The following is an 8,965-nucleotide window of genomic DNA, read 5'->3' on the forward strand; positions in this document are numbered from 1 at the left end:
TATTTTCACTTCGACCCCGACCTCGCTCAGGTTATATTACAGGTTGTGTCATGCAAACTCCTTTCGGTAATGATTCAAATACATATTTATGTAGTTTTGATTATCTAACTTGATGAGAACAAATCATACATAATCTCTTTAATTCAAATGGATTTGACTTCACGATTTTCAAAAATGGTGGCGCCATGTCTTGGGATGAATGCTATTTAAGTTTGTTTTCACCGACTAACAAAAGGACAATTACTTTCTAACGGTAGCAAAATATGTATTTTATTGATGGACAATAGGATTTTGCATGACATTGCTTATAACATAACAATTTCACTCTTGGACGTGAGGTGGAGATCAATATAACATTGCTTGCAATATAAATGTCACTACGACCCCCACCTTGCTTCCTTGGAAGAAGTCCTTATGTTAAAAGTTGTGTCATGCAAAATCATTTTGACTATGATTCAAATGCGTATTTAACTACCAGTAAAAGTAGTTTTGATTTTCTAGCATGATGAGAAAAAATCATAATCTCAATAAATCTAACGGACTTTAGCCCGTGACTTCAGGATTTTCAAAAATGGCGGCGCCCTATCTGAGGATGAATGCTATTTAAGTTTGTTTTCACCGACTTACAAAATCAAAATTACTTTCTACTGGTAGTAAAATATGTATTTTATTGATGGACATTGGGATTTTACATGACATTGCTTATAAATTTAACAATTTCACCCTTGGAATCGATCAATATAAGGGGTCAATATAATATTACTTACGATAATATTGTCACTTCGACCACAACCTCGTTTCCGAGGAAGAAAGCGTTATATCATGCAAAATCCTTTTGGTCAGCAATGTGTAGTAAGCAGTCTTAATTTTATAAACTCGACGAAACTTAAACTCCATTTTCTATCCTGGAAGCGTGGTAGAGGGCGAACCATCCGACTTAGTATATACCACAGGCTTCCACAAAGATCACTTCGCACACACTAACAACCAATTTAAGCACAAACTACAGAGTCTGGTGGAAATCTGTGCATAGTGACACCATCATCCGACACCAAGAAACAATTGACGGCAACACAACAATTCGGCATGTCTTTGGTGACGTCGCGTAATCAGCATAATGACGAGCTTCCTACACATTTTCTATACATTTAACTGGATATCGTTCCTTCTATGATGTCACTGTAGGGCTCTGCCGACAGAGTTACGTAACCTGTCTGCGGTTTCTTTGCCGGCGAGAGAGAAGCAGACGGCTTTTTAGCAACTTTTTGAGCGCTTGGTATTAATTAACCACAAGTTGTTGTTTTTTTTAAAATGGTGTTTCGTTTATGACTAACCAATAGTCTTTCATATGCAGTGATAAAAAGAGTACCGAAAAATTGAGTTTAGTGGTCCTTTTCAGGTCCCCCTATGTAATTGAAGGAATTACAGCAAATTTGAAGGAATTGCATCTCAAATGTAAACAAACGCAGCCCACTCGCGAAACAATTGCAGCGATATCGGTAATTTAGCGGTAATAACAGAAACACATCGGCCCTATCGGAAGCAATGTCGGTAATACTGGAAACACGCTCGGCCATCTTCGGAGATTTTTCGGTCGCGAGCGGAAACTCACGCAGCAAAACATGGCGTCGTTGGAAGAAGCACCCGTCTCGGTGAGTTTTGTTTTTAGTTCCTACTATTACATTTTTATACTTATCCATCTTTGACCACCCGTGTTGAATGCGTTTAGGTATGAGGTGTTGTCGGGGCAATAGCTTATGTTTTTAGGAAAAGATTGTCACTGCAGAAGAGTGTCACAAGTCATGCCCCTGGAGATTGTTTACACCTGAACATCCAAGTCGTGCCCATGATTACGAACATCATGAACGTGCGCCATGAAGACGTTTATGAGCCATACTTTGTCTTGCTATGAAGTGCAATTGACAAATTTAAACACATTTTACAAAACAAATGATGTTATATCTAGCGCACGTTCGTAATTATCGGCACGACTTCGATGTTCAGATGTAAACAATCTCCAGGGGCATGACTTGTGACACTCTCCTAGAGTGACCATCTTTTCCTAAAAACATAAGCTATTGCCCCGACAACACCTCATATCTAAACACATTCAACACGGGTGGTCAAAGATGGATAAGTATAAAAATGTAATAGTAGGAACTAAAAACAAAACTCACCGAGACGGGTGCTTCTTCCAACGACGCCATGTTTTGCTGCGTGAGTTTCCGCTCGCGACCGAAAAATCTCCGAAGATGGCCGAGCGTGTTTCCAGTATTACCGACATTGCTTCCGATAGGGCCGATGTGTTTCTGTTATTACCGCTAAATTACCGATATCGCTGCAATTGTTTCGCGAGTGGGCTGCGTTTGTTTACATTTGAGATGCAATTCCTTCAAATTTGCTGTAATTCCTTCAATTACTTAGGGGGGCCTGCTTTTAATCGGTAAACGTCATCACGGACTTCCGCCCACATTAATCAGACATGCCGCGGTTTAAGTGTACTGAGTTATCGGGATTACAAGCGGCATTAAATTCAGTTCACTCACTCATAAAGTGTCACCTGATCAGCATGAGTCTTCGACTTGCTATATACAATGGCCGGGACAAGGGGCAAAGTCCCCGAGTTCTTGTTTTATAAGCAATAAACTCATTTAAACTGTTTATTATTTATATGTGCATACATAGTTTTCACAGTATTCGCAGGACACACAATATGCCCAGTACAAATTAGTCTGTAAAAGTACTAATTACCCATGGTTGCAGACCTTGAATCACCGGTACAAGGTTCAATATCTGTATACCTCTGTGGGTAAAGATAAACTCGGGAACACCTGTTATCATCGCTGACTGCGTTTCTAAACACATGCTAACGATCTATTCAATTACAACATACGAATGACACATCACACAAATTAAGTGTGACTTTGGAAGGAGGTTTTACGGTTGATTCAGTATTGCATGTTGTAAGGGGTACGGCCAGAGAGGCACGATTATCACATGGCGTTATACACTCTCCCTGAAGAGGCATCTCATCCTCACAGTACATTTACCCGATCGCACCTTGACCCACTTTATGCAAAGCAGACCCCGAATCGGCCAACGACATCCCTGACCGCAAATACAACGAGGCAAGGATTGTTGGATATGGGTAAATTGTGGCCATATAGCAAACAGACCTACACCTGTACACTCTAGGCGCTTCGAACATTTTTCTTGTCCATTTCTGTTAAGTTTGTGTCAGTTGTATTTAATTATCCGTTGACGTTTGTTCACAAGATTTTATGTTCAGTGTACCAGAGCAAAGATTTTCTGCCATTAAGTGTACAAGTAGCCACGATGGGTGTGTAGGTGAGACGACTGACCTTGTGTGCTGGTGATTTGGTGCCTGAGAGTGTGGGTTCGACCAAACAGAAGTGCTTACAACTGTAGTTTACTGAGAAAGTAAATCTGTACTTTCAGAGCAACTGTCCCAGTGGGTGTTGTCGTTGTCACAGGCCCCTCAGGTGTAGCTATCACAGTCCCCTCAGGTTTTGTCGCTATCATCAGTGTCAGAAGCTAGCAATATGACCACGGGGGCTGTAACATAGTCGAGTCATTTTGTGACTACGATGATCATGAGACGACCCCTCTTATGAAACGCGGCTGCATCGTTACCGTGTAAACACAAGTGATCTGTGGACGTCCTCTCCGACCGAACGTTGCCTGGGTTCGCTTGTTAGCGCACAGTATCGAGCTGTCATTGCAGTCTCCAAAGGAGAGTGATGAATTGCAAAATAGTTCAAAATCGAGAATAGTCCAATTGATTGTCAATATGGCACAAGACAATGGACATTATCTGCTGTTTGTTATTTCTATATACACTGCTGAACAAAGACTGTGTACATACAGCCTTGCTATTATGCTTACAAGTTAAGAGGGGGTCAAAACGATAGTGACGATAGACACAGCGTGTTACACAACAATTCTTTGTATGCCAGCATAAGAGGGATCGTCTCAAGATAATGTTTGTCGCGATAGGTATCGTCAGACGTGGGACTGTTGTTTTTCTTGTAAACACAGTTCCACCCTGACCTAGTACATATTTTTCTGCTGCTTTTCACAAACGACATCGTGGTCTTCTCAATCACTGTTGCAGGTTTACAAAGACTTATGCAAGAAATTGTGACAAATACTAAGTAACTGTATGTAGCCGTAAAACTAAAGTACTACTAGTAGTTTTTTTTAAAAAAAACCCCAACAAACAAACAAAAAAAAAAACAAAGAAAGAAAACAACCCAACAACGAACAAACAAACAAAACCAACGAGAGATGATTGTATATAGTAAAGAATTAGAATGCACCTTCAAATATTTGGGAATGTCCTTTGGTAATTGCTTGTCTGGGACCGCACATGTTATTAACGCTAGTTTACAAGCACAACGACCATGGTAGGCATCTGTAAACATTTTAGTGCACTTGGAGACATTAATATAAGTTCATACTTGATTCCAAAATTAAGCCAATTTTATTATATGGAACCGAAATATGGGGTTTGAATTATTACAATGATATCAGAAGAGTGATGCTGAAATCATGTCAAAGATGTCTTGGTGGTAAATCAAGTACGATGAATGCAAAGGAAGATGTGTTAAATACACGATCCACATATTTACAAATATCAGAGTTATAAAATACTGTTTAAATTTACTGAAGATGCCTTCTTATGAAATGTTACAATAAAAAATCAAACATAAATATCATACCATACTTCAATACCTGTCCATGTTTGCTGTTATGTTTGCAATTGTATTACATGTGCGTGTAAATATTAATTTATAAATGTGTTGCACTGCAGGCTTTTGGCCTTTCAGTACCGGACAGAAATCTACTCCATATACCCCATATCAGCTCTACTCGGTTGCGATCGGAAGGAGCGAAGCAGTAAGACGATGTGACATTGAAGTTTAAGGTAATTACCAAACATCTCCTCGGACCCATGTGATGTGATGATTCCACAGAGGAGTAGTCATTAGGTTCTTTAAAAGAACGCAATCGTCATCCGTTTGCAGCCTCGTCATCATCTCTCCTTTAATGCTATGAGACGCCGTGCCTTGCTTTTTTTGACGTGATATATTGTCCATGATGATTAAAGACTTGGCAGGTATAGCAGGGAGAAATTCAGCTTTCATCCTATCCAGACAAAATACCTGCTGTTCATTTCTCTGTGAAAGTCCCGGTTGTCATTGGGCTCGATTTTAATGATGAGGTCACGGCTTGGGTGGAACCCCTTTGCCAGAGCAGCCAGCATGGAGAGTGGTATTTCTTTACCTCGAACTGGCAACTCTCTCCCAGACATATTACTGACCACACTCGGCACCCACTGACTTTTGGTGAAAGTCTTTTACCTTCAAACTCAGCTGTCTTCTGCTTCAGTTGAGTTTCTCCTACGTTTGTGCCGTTGAAAATGCTGCCTCATTGATACCAGACGGCTGAGAAAGGTTTGTGGGATTTCAGATTAATGTCTGTCGCAGCTGTGCTAACATCAGATGATGGTGCCGAAGTCTGATAAACGTTCATTTTGCCTCACAAATATTCACTGGGGGACTGACCTTGAGAATCCATTGGCAAGGGATGTCGCTGAAGACGTACAGCAGGAGACATACACGTTCATATACACCTGACAGTACATGCACGAGGTTTGGCCTTCAAAGAACATGCTTATCGTAATTCACGAACTCCGTCAGTTTTCTCTGTAAGGCTTAACTCATTACATCGCTCTAAGGTGTCTAACCAACCGTGTCAACGACAGCTCTTAAATGTGATAAACCATGGTTGTTACTCACACATCCTTGGCACAAAAAATATTTTTAAACCCATTGTTTTGCTGGACGTATTCAAGTTACGCAAGGCATGTATGCTAAACGTTTGAGAAGAGCATATGCGAGTGCTGGTGACTGTACGGTAAAGTGGGGCTCGTATTTTACATGACGTAATAATCTGCAACTTGGCTGGATTCATTCAGTCGAAACCGATAGCTCATCATGGCTGATAAAACGTGGAGTATTGTTGATTTCGTCTTTTATACAGCACTTAGGGTAATTGGTACGCTGGAGTGGCAAAACACTAAAAAACGAAACAAAACCCAATGTTCACACTATGGCCTGGGTGGAAGCAATAACGTAGTTGACTTAGACACTACTACATCGGGTATCTGTAAAATGCCTTCATTACTGCAGCACAATATTATAGATATTGCACATCATATCAATAAGCGCTGTGAGACAGTAACCTGCCCTTTTACGAATGCTTCGAACAACAACGCACTTTATTCGCATAATTGTTTTGACGCCATTTTCCTATCATCATGTATAACAGTCATGTTTTAAGGTATGAAATGAAATATTGATTTCATGAGTGTAATGTTATAAATGTATCTCTAGGTTCAATCCTGTATGGTTCCTTCTTTTTCAAAGAAACTGTACCTGTCAGTTTGTGGTATTCTTACGTTCATAATGTAAGGTTGCAAGCGAGAAAAGTGTATATTAGATGCGTTACGTGACTTTAAAAGTATTTCAGCACATGAAAAAGAAACTTCAGCAATATTTGTCTGTAGAACCCCTGTATGAAAACAACCATTGTTGTACTTCATCTAAGATGTACACCCCAGGCCCTCTTCCCCCTTCATAACTCCCTCCTTGATGATGTGCTGTCGCGCAAAGTAGCCGCCATATTGGATGTTATCGGTATTGTCAATATTGTCGGTTAGGAGTCAGTCTAAGATATCTGAGTGAGGTATTCATTCTTAAATGAGGCATGGTATCACCGTGACCTGACACTATAGAACCAGCTTATGTCAGGGCAAGTACAAGCACCGACACATACGCACGCATGCACGTCATCATATAAGCGAAATAATCTTAAGTGCCATGTGAAAATCCTGTTTCACCTCACTTCACCTCAAATAAAAAGTGAGTTAGGTGTGTACTTAGGCATCATTCTCACAGTATTTTGCCGTGTTCTTTAAACGTACGTCACCTGCATGTTTCAGTATTTGTATAACATTCTACGTTTAATGGTGCGGTCCCAGTGCCTACCTTGGGATACTCAACCTCCTCGACCTAGTTGGGGGTTGAGTGTGTCGAGTTTCAGAACGAATCAGGTCTACCAAAGTTCTGAAAATTGTTTGGCATGTTTCGTTTCATTGTGGTTCCCACCAGTTAGGTTTTGAGACAGGTAGATATACAAATAATCCTAGACAGGCTATGTAACATGTGTGATAATGGATATATTGAAAACGAGCATAATTTTCTTTTAGTGTGTTTTATACGTACCCTTCTTTGCCAAAGTTTATTATAGTCATGTCCTCAAACAATACTTTTGTCATCAGAAATGTAGCGATGTTTATTTGTTATGGTGCAATGTAGCGCCAATCAAATATGGCTGCAAGCACATAATGTGTTATGGTCCGATGGCTTACATACACTCTGTGATTAAAGATAAAGGGTCGAGAGCAGGTCGAGAATAGGTCGAAGTAGGTTGAAAGTTTAGGTCGAGTCGCACTATAAACACTTCCAAGTTGTCTTTAAATTGACTACTACTGTTATCTGCAAAACAGGTCCCATTTCACCATGCAATGCCAAACAGAAACACGTATGTGGCATTGTGCTCTGAATGCGTCCTAAAACCCTTCTGAATCAACAAGTTGCATAATGTGTGACTGTACACGCACGTCACTGGAGTAACGTGTCATCATCTGACAGCTGTGCCGGCCAGGTGAAATATGCCTCCATACTTGGTGTCCTACTGTTACAAAGAGGGCAACATTGCGATAGTCCCAACACAATTGGTGGTGATTAAACAGGTGGAGAATTTGAACGGTGAAAATGTACAGTCATCAGAATTTGGATTCGAAATGAACAGCAGTAATATCAAACGATGGACTCTGTGACTTGCTAGTCTCACATGCCTGCTCAAATTTTAATGAAACCGAAACATGCAAATTCGTTGATTACAAATGAAAATGTATACGGACAGTGATTGAGGATATCTAGTCAGCATTAAGAATGCAATGATATATTTAAAATTATGATTTCGTACAATATTTGCCTGAAAAGTCCACCATATTCCAGTATACATGGATTAAGTACTTAACGTATATACCGTGACTGTCACTGTACAGCCGTTCATGCTGGACACGTGGAGCGACATGTATGAATGCACGCTATGTCGGTCACGTCCAGTAAAAGTGTCTGCATTCCTTTGATACGACACACGACTTGACCCACATTCTACATTGTTCGGTTGTTGCTTAATAGCCAATATCCAGTTTTACCACATCTGTCGTAAATAATCGACTCTGGACCAAATAACTGAAAGATGAAGGTCAGGAGTATCATTACACGACGTATGATGAGTCAAAATCTGACCATTCGGTCCTCTTTTAAGGTTGGTCGCTGACAATATACTATTATTAGGTATTAGTTAGTTAAACATCCAAAGCGAATTTCCTTTCTTCGTTTTAATTTGCCAACTTAGAAAGATGTCACATGCATACAAACAACATGTTGTGAAAAGGAAAGCACATTCATGGAGATTCCTAGTTTTTGTCTAAAATGTCTAATATCATGATCAAAATGTCACTTATTATCAATAGGGAAGACCAGGTTCTAAAAAGGCATTGGGAAGACTAGCATGTCACATATTTCTCGGTAACCGTCAGATGATACTAGGCCTTGTTTATATTTTTGACAAGTTGGTGTGTGAAATTGTCTTTGGTCACCACCACGTGACATCTCATTGATAATGGAACCACGTCATTCCTGGGGTGTGCCATGTTGGGTACTGGCGAAAAAAGGTGAAATCGTTTAATATAATTGAACCTGGTGTTTTCGGAGATTGCCAAAATTCTTGCAAATCCATTCAAGTTTGGCGAATCTACTTCTTATTGATATCTTTTGTCCGAGTTCTTTGGCAGAATATGTCTTAC

This window comes from Haliotis asinina, chromosome 3 (genome assembly GCF_037392515.1).
Source record: "Haliotis asinina isolate JCU_RB_2024 chromosome 3, JCU_Hal_asi_v2, whole genome shotgun sequence".
Taxonomy (NCBI): Eukaryota; Metazoa; Mollusca; class Gastropoda; order Lepetellida; family Haliotidae; genus Haliotis; species Haliotis asinina.